The sequence below is a fragment of the Zootoca vivipara genome, chromosome 16, assembly GCF_963506605.1.
Source record: "Zootoca vivipara chromosome 16, rZooViv1.1, whole genome shotgun sequence".
Lineage (NCBI taxonomy): Eukaryota > Metazoa > Chordata > Lepidosauria > Squamata > Lacertidae > Zootoca > Zootoca vivipara.
The window spans coordinates 25,208,725-25,221,988 of NC_083291.1; the positions used below are offsets into that span (position 1 = coordinate 25,208,725).

Sequence of the window (13,264 nt, forward strand, 5' to 3'; positions counted from 1 at the left end):
TTATATCCCGCCCTCCCCGGCCAAGACTGGGCTCAGGGCAGCTAACATCAAATATCCAATACATTAAAACACAAGTTACATCTGCATGCTGCTCCTCCTCAGGGCCTCCTCAAACTCCACTCTTCTGTTGCTCCTAAATCCTAATCCCTAGTGAAATAAAACCTAAGCACCTCTAACTGCATTTCATTCGCACTCAGCCCTCGTTCCCCCTGCCACCTCCTGCATCTCTTTCCTGCATGTCCCCACATTTAGACTGAAATCTCTTCTGAATCAGTGCAGGGGCCAGCATTTCATCCATATTATTCTGTAAATTTTGAACAACACATCAGAGGCACAGACAATAAAAATAATGTTGAGGACAGCTCAGTTGGTTAGAGCTTGGTGCTGATAACGCCAAGGTTGCAAATGCAGTCCCTGTATGGGACAGCTGCCTATTCCTGCATTGCAGAGGGTTGGACTAGATGATCCTCTACAATTCTATGATTCTACAATTCTATGAGATCCCAAAACGTATCCAAAATATTCTGTACAAATATCTCACTGGGTAATGCAGGGGGGGCAGGATGCCATGAAACCAATACGCCATCTTTGGTTCTAATTAAGGCCTGTCCCTTTAAGGGTTGCTCTCATATCAATTTCGCCTACCTGAACATAAGCTTACCGAAGACTAGTGCCAAGCTGTCTATCTGCCATGCAGTGGTCAGAGACATCATTTCACTTATCAGTCTTCCAAATCAACACAAGTTGTGGTTGAGATCCCTACACAGAACTAGCTCACCAAATGCAGCCCCAGACACCCTGGAAGTACCGTAGGTGGGCACTTAATGCAGCCTTGTCACAGGGACCAATAAATAAATGGGAAAGTCTGAAGATGTGTTCAAATGAAATTAAAAGCTAAGCAGTTTGCTCTATAAGTATAAATAAAATAAAAGTATAAAGAAAGAGGAAGCTGTCAAGTGTCCTCAGTTTCTTGAAGCTGACAAAATATAGGAAGCATTGCCACATAAGCCTTTTGCTCAAGCTGCCTAAATTAAGAAATCTGACACTAGCTCTCAAGTAACCTTGCAGAAGCGCAACCCCAAAAATGTACTAGCCCTTCCTCCAAGTGCCACACCTACTCACACTTGGGAGCTCTCACACACACTCAGTGGTAAAGCACCTGCTATGGAGAACATTCAACGTATCATGAACCTATTTTAGAGTTAGTTACAGGTAGGTAGCCGTGTTGGTCTGAGTCGAAGCAAAATAAAAAAATTCCTTCAGTAGCACCTTAAAGACCAACTAAGTTTATATTTTGGTATGAGCTTTCAGAGTGTATCTGAAGAAGTGTGCATGCACACGAAAGCTCATACCAAAATATAAACTTAGTTGGTCTTTAAGGTGCTACTGAAGGAATTTTTCTATTTTTCTATTTTAGAGTTATTTGAGAGTGTCAACAAAAGCATATAGATAGAAGTGATCTGGTTGACATAGTGTACGTGGAGCTTCAAAAAGCTTTCAACAAAGTACCTCACCAAAGACTCCTGAATAAACTTAACAGCCAAGGTATAAGAGGTTTAGGCCCTCTTACAGGAATTGATTAAGTTGCAGGAGGCAAAGAGTAGGGATAAATGAACAGTTTTCTGAATGAAGGTATAGAAAATAGAGTCCCTCTAGGATCAGCATTGGGAACTGAGCTTTCTAATGAGTTCATAACAATTTATAGAGTTAGCAGTGAGGCGGCCAAGTTTGCTGATGGTCACTACAACAAAGAGAGATTGTGAAGAGCTCCAAAGGGAACTCTCCAAACTGAGTGAATGGGTTGTAAAATGGCAAAAAAACATGAATTAGAGCAGGGGTCAGCAAACTTTTTCAGCAGGGGGCCGGTCCACTGTCCCTCAGACCTTGTGGGGGACCGGACTATATTTTGGAAAAAAAAAATGAACGAATTCCTAAGCCCCACAAATAACCCAGAGATGCATTTTAAATAAAAGGCCACATTCTACGCATGTAAAAACATGCTGATTCCCAGACCGTCTGCGGGCCGGATTGAGAAGGTGATTGGGCCGCATCCGGCCTCCAGGCCTTAGTTTGGGAACCCCTGAATTAGAGGCATAATTTTTTTGGATGCTTATGATTTTTACAAAAGTTTCTCCCCATACCTCAGGCAAATCATAGGTAACCTCAGATATATTATGTGACATGATGGTTTTATTGACATATCATCTAAAAATCATGATAATTCATCAGGATCCATGTCGTGGGTTCATCTTTCTGTATGTGTCATGTAACTGCTGGCAAGTGCTGGATCCATGATTTTTAGCATGCATGCAGTCTATAGACACCGATGTAAAATCTCATTTGATCATGGTCCTGGGTGGATCTCATTTTAAAAACCATGTAATAAGATCTGTTTTCTGATTTTAGTGGAACAGACTTTTACCCAGATCCTGTGGAAAGTGTGAACGAATGGGAGCCCTTTCTCTATTTAAATCATGCAAATTCAAGAAGATCTGTTTTAATTCTGTTGTAGCTGACTTTTACTAAATGGAAAAGCAGTGTAGTGTGGGAGCAGGGGGGGTGGAAATCTAGAGAAGAAGTCAGTATTTCTTGGCACTATTTCAAAATTCCACAATGTCCCCATAAGTTTGAGAATCCCCACCTGTAAGTTTAGCTGGAACATAGACTAATGAACATTTGAAACTCATTGCAGGCATTTTAGGATGCCATAAATCAACTCTTAATCTGGTTAAAATGTAACTAAATTTAATTAAATACATTAATTAATTAATTAATTAATTAAGATAGTAAACGTTTTACAAATGTCCCAAAGCCCTCTTTTTTCAACTTTTACAATTTCAGCTTTTTAGTAAAGTCCCAATACTGAATATGTAGTACTAACAATTCTACAAGAATAATGGCATTAGGACAGAATAATGGCTTCACAGGGGAAATCCCTTAGATTAAACAAGCCTCAGTGAAAACTTCAAAAGCAGCCAAACTTAGACGTCGCTAAATCTTACAACGAAACCAGCAAGGTCAACTTGCATACTGAAAAAACTGAGTAAGATTCTACCCAAGGATTTCTAGCCCTAACGCAGTTATCTTGGCACTTTCCATATTCAACTGAACATGATCATTTGGGTCATGCTTTAATGCCAGGCAAATAAGGTTTACTCCACACAGATGTGGCAGTACAAAGTCTCCCCATTCTACCATCGAAATGGCAGTGTTCAAACTGTGTCACTCCAAACTTGTTTTTTAGCTATGATTTTACCTGAATTTCATTTTGAGACAGAAACTTAGTCCCTAGAAGTGATGTGAGACACCTTCAATGAAAATTGAAAACAAAACAAAAAAGAAACATACACCAGCTGGGGGGTTTTGCGCCGGGTGAAGCTTCCAAATTGTCAAAGGTAGGCCTACTTAAATTACATTACAGTAACGTGTAACCCTGAAGTTAGAAAAACATAAACAATAGTTGCTTCCTGTGTAAAGTTGTTTTAGGTTGCAGAATAAAATGTAAGTGGTCTGGATATTTCTACTACTCTTAGCAAAAATGTATTTTATACATGCAACATTTGTTAACCCCACTTTCCATACTGGCAACTTCTTTTACTAGGAATCCTAGGCTTACTGGTTGTTGTTGTTTAACTGAAATGGGATGGATGAAGGGGGATAAATGTCACAGCCTTTGATTAAGTTGCCAACAGAATTACAAGGAGAACTTGTAGGGTGGAAGGTTCTCCAGTGTTTATTTTTTCCACCGAAACAATGAATGGTGCCAACTGCAAATAAATATTAGGTAAGCTTGGCAATTTCAAAGTTTTTAGCTTTATTTACTAAATACAAATAAAATAAGCATGCTAAATAAGATCGCTCTCTTGGGGCATCAAAAAAAATTCCATTGTAACTTACCGTAATTGGGGGTGGGGGAGGAATTTAAGGAAAAATACCAATTCAAAATGTTCCAGAAAACTGACATCACAGCTTATAGGCAAATTGACTGAATTTGGAGTGGGAGAAATACAAAAGAGGGGGGGGGGGTAACTTCGGTGAAAAACCATTTGATGAGAGTCTGAAAAACTTAACAATAACCACTCAACTATCCACGTGATGACAACTACCGTAGGAATAACCTCTAGGTGACAAAGTTAAAGAAACGTGTATATTGAGGCATTGAGGTATAGGTATAGTATACCTATATACCTAGTAAAAATGTATGCAGATTCATAACTTCATAGACTTATATGCAAGGCTATGGGGGGGGGGGAAGCTGTTGAAATCAGCACTCGCAACTTCCTAATCAGTGCTAGTTGACTAAAATTGAGAGAAGTGGGTTACATGTATCTAGTCTGAAAACTTATCACAGAAATGATATTGAAATTAATATAATGCATTTAGAACATGGGTATCAGGCTGCCTAATACCCAGTGGGGGAATGTGCGAATTTTTCTCTTTCATTTTCCTCAGGAGCAAGGGGGAAAGGTTGTATGTTCAACATCTAGTTGACTTGTCAACTTCAAATGAAATGTCTAAATTAATATTTATGTGACAAATCACTTTGCTATAGGTAAACAAGGATTCACATCTGACATTTAGCCTTCTACATGTTTGCTGCAGGAAACACCAATGTAACCACAACAAGATCAACTTCTGCGCAAAATGTGCAGTTGTCTTTAACTGTCGGGGCTTCACAGTGTTCCCTACTTTCACCCTCAAGGATGTTTTCCTGTATTGTGGCTCCTCACCTAGTGCAGTGAAAACCTCTCTGAATCCTCTACAAACCAGAGATGTGAGCCAGCCACGCTTCTCCCATCCCTCTCTGAGTGATCTCCTTCCCACACCCAATCGCCCACTTTTGCTTCATAATCCTTTGCTCTTTCTGTTCATCAACAAACTGAAGAGACAGAAGATGCAAAAGTGTCCCCACCTGCCTCACCAAAGGTTGACATCTGATGGGAGGGCTTTCTTGGTAGTGGCACCTGCCCTGTGGAATGTCCTCCCATCAGATGTCAAAGAGATAAACAACTACCTGACATTTAGAAAACATCTGAAGGCAGCCCTATTTAGGGAAGTTTTTAATGTGTGGCATTTTAATGTATTTTAATCTTTGTTGAAAGCCGCCCAGAGTAGCTGGGGAAACCTGGCCGGATGGGCGGGGTACCAATAATAATAAATTTTATTATTTTTATTATTTTTATTATTATTCTGAAATAGGTTGAGAGATGTTAAGATCTTTTGTTTTTGTTTTTTCTATGATCCGTTTAGTCTTCAGGATTATCACTCTCTCTTTCTTGACAAGAGGATCTTTGTCCTTTTAACTGCTTCATGGCAAACAGAAATTCAACAGGCACAGCTTTTTCCCATCACTGCAACAATTTGCCAGGAAATTTTCACAAGTTGAATTTCTGCTTCCAGTGCAAGTGCAAAACTCTTCTTTTAAGAGAAAAAGCAACAATCCTAGAGGCTGAACAAAAAGAGTGCTCCTAGCCATATTGATGAGATACAAAATGTACAATGGTTCTTCGGGCTCTGGCCTAGTATGAAAACCAGATTTAAAAGGCTGCAATCCTAAACACCCTAGCAAGGGAGTAAGTCCCACTGAAAAAAGAGGAACTTACTTCTGAGTAGACATGTACAGATCACAATGGAAGGGCAGAATCAGATGTAAGACAATGAAATGGGTATTTTCCCTTATCTCCCCTTAATATCTTAAGGAAATACATGACAGAATGACATCACACTGTGCATTCCTCTACCGCCTCTCAACAATATTGGGTGCCTGGAAATGGGGCAAGAAGAAGAATACATAACATAATATGCTTCTGTAAGTAAATCTATATTAAGCAATTACCAAAAATGTATCTTTTAAAGATTTGTTTTTAAACTGCTGTGCATATATTTATATCTTTTATACATTCTGTTTATTGTACATAGCTGTGCAAACTGGAAATTTGTATATTCTTAAATATAATATTATTGAGAAGAGGAGGGTGAACTTGTCACAGACTCTGTGTATTTAGCAGCAACCTATGTTTGGCATGACATTTAGTTCTGCCTCAATCCTAGGACCATTTTTTTCTCAGGCAACATTTACTGGCTCAGATTCTGGGTGAAAGACTCTGGCACCCTTCAAATATGGATTGTTAGCTTTTTCATAATGTAAGTGAAACCTTGATTCACAAACTGTCGATCCAGATTAATATCCAGTATTAGTTGACTACCAACCCAATAAACTGTGTTAGTAGAAAATCTGAATGCGCTTCAACCACTGCGATGCTATCAACCTTCGATCACTTCACATCACTTCACACCTAATTAGGAACGTGTTAAAAACACTGAGATTTGAAGTGCTATTGTGCAGAGTTACTGTTAGCGTGCCACATTATTTGCTGCCAAATCAAATACATGGTTGGCACATTTATAAAGATATTCACTCCATGTTTCAAATATTCTGTTTAAATTATCTGAAGAACCCACAGGAATCGTTCATTATACAAATTGGCTTATTTAACTGGTGTTTTAGATATCTAATAGGACCTGAAAAAACAATTAGCAGAAACTAGAGAATTGTTAGATTTGGCGGTAGAGAGGACCCATCAGCCTATTTTACTTTTTTACGCAAAATACTGAATGAAGCTTGTGTTTGGCAAGCAGGCATCCAGGTTTCTGACTCAAATCTAAGTAAACTGGGGCTTTCTTAAAGGGCTAGCCTTCCAGACAGGCACTTTTGCATTCTATGGTGTGTTACCTTCACCTTGAAATGGCAAGATACTGTGGGAGGCAGTATCATGTTCCTCTGGTTGAGGGATCCTGTTCTATGGACTCTGGTGCTGTAACACCACCCTCTGGTTCAAGAGTACTGCCAGGGCTTTTCTTCAGCTGGAACTCACCGGAACACAGTTCCGGCACCTCTCAGGTAGCCGCTATTGCCATTGTGAGAAAAAGGGAGGAGTTCACACAACTCTTTTTCTTAAAAAAATTGCACTGCGTACCATCATTCACAGCATGAGGCTCCTAGTCAGGAACCTGATCTTACGCTAGCCTCCGACTTGGTGCCTTGGTATCTGCTGGACTGTGGGGTCATGGCATGAATGTGTGGTTCCAGCTCAGAGAACCCCTAGGTAAGAGGGGAACTACTGCAGAACTTCTCCTACTTTCCATCTAAAAAAGCTGAACAGTAGACCTAAAAATTAGGCTTCCACTAGTAAAATGCATTAGAAAGATGGTAAACTAGCATAAATCCAGAATTCCTGAGAGTGTAAAGATATTTTCAGAAGACAAAAATCATCCTAATTTAGCTACACCCTCATTAAATGGAGCTGCTCCAGGCAGCCTGCTTTCTAAAAAGCTCATTTCTCCCTTGATGTTAATCACCACAGAACAATGCTAAGCAATTGTCCAGGTTTGTAAAAACCTAGCTGTTTCACAAAGGATTAATTCGGTTCACAGTCATCCTTGTTTAGCAAGAAGGCAATACAATCTGGCCAATTATTAAATGGCAGAAAGTGAACAAGAATCTTATATTAAACTGATAAGGAATGAGAGAATAAAGAAATTGAAGGTTGTAATAGCGCTTTCAGACAAATGCTGTATTCTGGAATGGTGATGGTTTGAAGGCACATGGCGCAGTTCTATAGCTCGTAAGTTGCTTGGATGGGAGACCCCCTGGAAATGGCATTCGAGCCATGCTCACATATGCCAGGAATACATACTATGAATTATTGTTTCCAAAATTACATATATAATTGATGCAACACCAACTTAAGCAAGCCACTTAAGAAGTTTATAAGAAACTGACCCCCTGATTTAAAATTTGGACACAAATGGAAAGTTCTAGTGTACTTAAATTCCAGCTTGTGGCATTTAGTTGGCCACTATGAGAACAGAATACTGGACTAGATAGCCCTTTCGTCTTATCCAGCAGGGTTCTTTTTACATTCTTAAGGCTGCAATCCTACATCCACTAACTTGAAAATAAGCCCCACTGAACTCCATGAGGCTTACTCCTGCATGGTATAGTGGTTAGAGTGTCAGACTAGGACCTGGGAGACCAGGGTTCAAATCCCCCATCTGGCCATGAAGCTCACAGGGTGACCTTGGGCCAATCACTGCCCCTCAGCCTAACCTACTCTGCGGACAATGTTGTTGTCTAGATTAAATGAGGAGGGGGAGAACAATGTGTGCAACCTTGCGCTCCTGGGGGGGGGGGAGGTGGCAGAAATAAAAACAAAGCACAGGTTTAAAGCTGATTTTAAAAAGAAATATTCAGTTTGTCCAGGGAAAAAAAGAGAGGCCTTACTCTCCTGCAGAGATTGAGGCTTCAAGAAACAAAAGGCTTGCAAATGGCCTTGCACCCACCAGGAAGCTCTCCTGTGTAGCTGCCATTTATTTTAATCACTTAATGAGCCTTGTGCAAGACAATTTTCCAGTAAAGTGTATTCTAAGAGCAGTGTTATAAACTCAGATATATAAGCTAGGTGCCAATTGCCAAAACGAATGTCTAGTTCTCATTTTGGGGTCAGAGGGCTCGAAAGTCGAATTTTTCAATACAACTTTTTGGTTCTTAAAATTCGTTTTGATTGTGCAGATAAAATATCACAGACTTCTACAGGATGTGTTTTTAGTGTGTGAAAACAGGCAAGATCCAAGGATCCCCAGGTATGCACCTCCAGATAGTGGAGACATCAGGCGCCATCCTGGTGGCAGGGCATCTTCACTTGATCGCAAGTGGCCAATAGCCAGGTGCAAAATGCACCTGGTGCCTGGTGAATTTCAAACACTGCCTACAAGCAATCCAAATTATCTCATGCTGGACCTAAGCATACACCTTTTCCATACTGGGTCTACCTCATGAATAGACACCAAATCTTTCCACCAGCCAAACCATCTTTAAAAGATAAATGTGCAAACTAAGCACCAACAATACAAACAATGCCATATGTAATCGAAGGTGTATGTGGGTACATCATCAATTAGCATCTTTTCAGAGTGCAACATTTCAGCATTCACACTATCATAGGGCTATAACAACTAACACCACCTGTTGCTTGCTAGGACATATCAAACTCAAATGTCTATCACTGAGTACTTACTTTATTTTTTTTGTATCCTGTAGCATCTCTGGAGAATACAATAGCTTTGTTTACACACATAACACTTTTTCAATCCTGAAGTTTGGGATCAATTAACATATCTGCCACTTGCATGTGGGTAAAACCACCTAACCCTGAATAAAAAAACCACCTAACCCTCCAAAAACACTGGCACATGTTAAATGATCAGCAGCAAGTTACTCAAAAAGTAGCATTCATACCTTCGAAGAATTAATCAAACTGAACAATGCACTTAAAACATGTAGGTTTCTATAGTGTATTCAGAGATCTTATCTGGGCAACCAAAAATTTTAACTGTTGCGGATCAAAATGTTTTTGAGCTGAAAAGTGACACTTTCCCAAAGATGAAAGAGCAGTTTGCATTAGTTCTGAATCACTGCTATTAATAAGTAGATAAAACAGAATGCTCTGCTTGGTTTTACCAATTGACCTGATATGAACCCATGCATATGCATATAAGGCAAGCTACTCACCCAAATTAAATATTTCTGATCCTAGGATTGAGCAATGGGTGTTAAAAGTAGCTGCAACAGAAAAAATTGCCAATTTTTTTTTGTATTTGATTTTAGAATGTGATTTGCCAAGTGAGCCTCCATCAAGCAGTGCTTTATGGGTTTTGGGGGGGTATTTCCCCCCCTAAAGGCTGACAACTTGGAAGTAGATTACTGGGGTGCAGATATGGTCAACATCAATGTTGCTGTGGCACACAGAAAGGCAGCCATTTTCAGGCCAAAGAGGAATAAAGAAGACTACTGTATATTTCAGCCTCAAGCACTATACATAGGTTTTGAATCAAGCCCTTAGGGTAGCTTTCCATGAATCCCTCCCACCTCTGGAAAGTACTAAGAACATACAGTATTGACCAACCCATACACTCAAAAACTGCATCTTACTAATTCGTCAATACCCTTGGCATCCGTTTCTACTTCAGAGTCCTTCTATTCACAGCTCCCAATGTGGGCTGAAGCATTCAGATTTGGAGTACATGACTCCAGATTTCACACTATCAGACACACGTAAATAGAAACAATTGCACAGCTTTGGCACAGCAGCAGATAGAAGGTCAGGCATTTGTATGCATGAGACTGTCTGATGACTCTTAAGAACAGCAAAATGTCGGAGGGTGTTTGGTTTGAAGGATGTGTCTTCAAACGTGGTGTAACAGTAGAAGGCTTTCAAGTGCATTTAACAGGTACAGCAGTTTCATTCTTGGTAGGTTTTACAGCCCTCAGCGTTTATGTTTACACAGAACCACCCTGAGAAAGCGCCTTGAGGGCAATAACTCTCTAAACAAGTGTTTCCCTAACTCGGGTCTCCAGCTGTTTTTGAACTACAACTCCCATCACCCTAGCTAGCAAAACCAGTGGTCAGGGATAGGGGAAATTGCAGCCTGAAAACAGTTGGAGATCCAAGTTTGGGAAAACACTGCTCTAAACCAAAGTCCACTGCCAAGAGTAACGGGTTCTTCTCTTTCACCTCTGAGACTAGTCTGGCTGACCTTGGCTGCTCATCCGTACTTTATAGTCACTGACACACAACATCATTATAAAAGTTCAGGTAACATACAGCATACTCAGTAATTTATCACTGAAGTTTCCTTGTCCTTTATTGTGACTAACCCATTGGTAGTCAATTTGCGGAGTGGCATGATCAGCTTGGAACTGTGGCACTCTTGGATAGGAGCAAGTCCTCCCATGCAACCAGCTGTGGCACATATATTTTTGATTAATATCTAAACTAATAAAAAGATAAAAACGGAGTCACTTCTGCCAGCTCCCAAGATCAGTAGAGGCAGCAGCATCTCAAGGTACATGGGAGGGAGGCTGTATATGTGCTTTGAGTGGTACCATTTGACTTGCCACACTATTGCCAAAAAGGTTGACAATCCATGAAAGCGCTAAAAGCTCAAGGCCACTACAAACAGGATTAGAGTCCTACATGAGAAGCACTTCAATCCTGGAAATAGAATGCAAACTGGGTATATTTCACTACTCACATTTGTAGCATATATAACTATGAAGTTGATCAAACAGTGTCAAACCTTTTTGGTAACTCACTCTGCAAACAAGTTCAAAAGTACAAGAAAACTCTACTGTGTGCAAAACTACACGTTGCACATACAGCCACACACACTGTACTTCAAGTTGATCCATCAAGCTAGGGAACTGACGGGAGTCCATGCATGACAGTTGCATGTTGTTTCATATTTGGAAATGTTTCCCACGTAGAAAATTTCTCACATTTGATGTGACTCCTGTTTTCTGAATATACCTGGTGAGATGACAACATTTGTTCTACTTCCATGAATGAATGACAAATAATTACAGTGACATGACACATCTATGAGTGGCACCTTACTTAACACCACCACTTCATTCCCACTGACCATTAAATTCATTTAAAATAAATTGGAGATGGACAAAAACTTCCTTAAAAATAATCTCAAGTGGAATAAAGCTTCTCAAGCATTTTTTAAAGAATAAAACTCTCTGATAAGAATAACTTCCCAAAGTGTAATCGCTGTTATCTTCCAAACTCACAGAATTTTTAAAAAGCTGGTGTTGCTGTTAGAAGGTTGACCTTAACTCTATAAACACTGGAATCAACAGTCATTCACAAGGGTCATATCGGAGGGGATAATAAAAGGTATCTGTTCACAGCAGCTCAACCATGTATCTAAGAGAGGAGCATTCATCCTTGTCAAAGCAGTGACAGGGTTTTTTTAAAAAAAAATATGATGACAGGGTTAAGGATATCAGAAAGGAAAAAGTTGCAACTGTCTGGGGATTGGTTCTGGGGGTGAGAAATTATACTCTACTTTTCTCTCAGTTTATTTGAAGAATGAAGGCGCAAGCCAGAAGGAAGTTTTACCACTTCATTCTGCTGATGGCTTAAATTATTCCATCAACAGAGAATTGCTGGGAAAGCGGTGCTAAGATCACTTGTTGGAATGGGGAAAGTTATATGAAATGGGGGGGTGTTCTATCAGGAGAGCTGCTCTGCTATGGGGTGTTCATATACATGTACAAAAGTATTTGTATTGTGCGCACATGGGAAACAGCACTCATTTTTAAATTTACTTGTTACGTGTAATGGCTGGAAAACCTGTCTTACTCAGAATTTGGGGGGGGGGTGAATAAATATGCTTACTTTCTTCACTCGATCATTAAAAAAAAAACAAGTCAGGGCATTCTTCAATATTTCTATTCAAGCCAAAAACTTTTTCGTTTTAATGTCACAATATTCTCACAATAAACCAACCTGCTTCACAGAAAAGGAGTGCCTTGCAGCCCAGTCCTATGAATAACTGAGCTCTGGCAAACAGCTTCAATATCAGGTAGAATTTGGTGGCACCGGCAAGACCAGGCATCCCCAAACTGCAGCCCTCCAGATGTTTTGGCCTACAACTCCCATGATCCCTAGCTAACAGGACCAGTGATCGGGGAGGATGGGAATTGTAGTCCAAAACATCTGGAGGGCCGAAGTTTGGGGATGCCTGGGCAAGACTTTACACCCAAGGAGTTTGGCCACTGGCTGCTGTTGACCAATCCAAGACACTGCGGCAGAGGGGCAGCCTAACAACAACTAACCAACCATTCCTTAAGACACTATGCAGCATCTTCATGCAAATGCCTTTCACGAGTGAAATGTGGTTGAATCTGGACCACAGCAGAGGTGGGCTGAATATAAAATTCAGAAGATTTTATTCGCACAGTCCCTGCCTACCTTTGGGGCTACCACAGAGCCAGCTATAGCTGAATAAGCCTGAGTGCCTGAAATATGATAGTAACTGGCTGTAATGGGAGTTCGGCTGACAGGCAATGTTACAAGACAGACCTGCCCTACTTCCCTCACCTAGGATGGATGTTACTAAGGCTGCATCGGTCCAAGCCACTTTCTGCACCAATCACAGCTACACAGAACTGAAGTGCTTGAACGTAACAAAAACCAGCATGACAATCACATTTCCAAGCATGCAATGTACGGGTGTGCTTAAGACTTGTACTTTTAATTTCACTCGTTGAAGACATGAAGTTCTTTGTATTAAATCTATATGAGCCACTTGCCACTCCAAAGCCCAGACTGCCATGGCTAATATCAAACAGCTCTATTTCAAGCAACTATTTCTTTATTTATTAAATTTGTATATCTCCCTTCATCCAGCT

The 13,264-nt window shown here is 40.3% G+C and overlaps 1 protein-coding gene across 4 annotated transcripts in view; it reads right to left on the reverse strand.

The window, feature by feature from the left end:
• Window positions 1-13,264, reverse strand: part of PCGF3 (polycomb group ring finger 3) — a 57,755-nt gene that overhangs the window by 40,632 nt on the left and 3,859 nt on the right. The gene's annotated exons all lie outside the window — the stretch shown is intronic.